This window comes from Asterias amurensis, chromosome 4, assembly GCF_032118995.1.
Source record: "Asterias amurensis chromosome 4, ASM3211899v1".
Taxonomy (NCBI): Eukaryota; Metazoa; Echinodermata; class Asteroidea; order Forcipulatida; family Asteriidae; genus Asterias; species Asterias amurensis.
The window spans coordinates 16,565,018-16,566,815 of NC_092651.1; positions in this window are offsets into that span (position 1 = coordinate 16,565,018).

The window sequence follows — 1,798 nt, forward strand, 5'->3', positions numbered from 1 at the left end:
GTTAAGTTTATTGTCATTATACAAATCTGCATAGACCTATACTAATACAACCCGCAGCTATAGATTGTATACATAACTCTTTACACACCCAAAGTACGCTGTTTGTTTGGTCACAACTTATTCACGTGTATAGGTTTACATTTCAAATTTTATGGCAATACGATAGCGGAGAACACCTTTTGTTGACGAGAAGTCACTAGGGTTTTTTCTTTCCCCTTTTTGTTAAAGGCACTGACTGGACACGTTTGGTAATTGTCAAATACCAGTATTATAACTTGGTCTATCCCAATATATGCATTCAACAACAAACCTTTTATTATTATGATTATTATTTATTATTATTATTTATTCGGCATAAAAACACAATATACAAAGTACAAACATATACAGTACAAAACAAAAGCCAGGGACATATGCCTGGAATTAAAAAAGTTTACCTGAAAACTGTAGCCCGAAGGCCTTCAATTCCAATATCCCTGGGCATATATTACAAATCTATAATTATTTACAATAAATCTATAAAGACATTAAGAACATTAAGACAAAAACAGAAAGATAATTAAAAGCAGGGACGCAGAATAAGTAAAAATGCAGAATAGCCCCACCCCTCCCATCAGGCAAATAATAAACTTAACCAGCAATAAAGAAACATAAGAATGAAAAATTGGCAAGAGACACACAGGTTTTGAACCTTTGAGGTTTTCAGGTTTTCAGGTTTTGAGGTTTTATGTTGACTCAATTGGTCATCGAAAATGCAATAGAATAAAAAATTTAAAAAAAAACACCCTTGTTGCACAAATTTCTGTTATTTCATATGCCGAATAAAAGGCTTCAGCCGTGAAGTCCTTTAATGTTTTAGTGAGAAATTAACCTTTTCTCAAAAAACAAGTTCCTTCAGAGGGAGCCGTTTCTCACAATGTGTTATACTGTCAACGGCTACCCATTGCTCGTTGAAGTTATATGCCAACAATCATTCCGAGTAACTATCTAGAGCATTTAAATTTTGAGATATCAAGTATACGAAAGGGGGTTAAAGTAAAAACATTCATAACATTACCGCACCCAAATCGTGCGACTTGACAACAATAACTTAACACATTCATGAAGCAATGTTTGGTTGACCAAAACGAGAGTCTGCCTCCCGAATTTTTCGCGACTAATATTATAGTTATGCAAACTCAAGTTGATTGTCCCTATTCACATCAAATTTACACGAGAGCTCAACAAGGCAGGCCATTAAAGAAACACGTTGCCTTGGATCGTTCGAGTTGGTCTTTGAAAAGCTTTCTGTAACCGTTTGTTATAAAATGAATATGGGTATAGAGAGAATACAATGATCCACACAAGTATCACTCGAAATTGCGTGGTTTTCTTTTTACCTCGTCGACTAACACGGTCGGCCATTTATGGAAGTCAAATTTTGGTTAGTTCGCGACGGTAAAAAGAAAACCATGCACGCGATTTCGAGGCATATTTCTGTGCAATTTTGAGTGATACTTATGTGGATCATTGTATTCTACTTTTAAAACATACTTCTAACCATATGCATTACATAACAAACGGTTTCAAAGTTCGATCCAAGGCAACGTGTTCCTTTAAACACGAGACCTTTGCACCTTAGGTGTTAAAGCCGGTGGCAGGAGATTCTGTCACCGAATTTTTGTTCACTCAATCTGGTTAATTTTGCACAAACTTCTTCTGACAGCGCCCTCTTTTAAACCATCCTCCTCCAGCCCATGTCAATTTCCCATAATAGGGGACATTGATCTCTGGTGGACAGAATTCTGTGGATGGACAG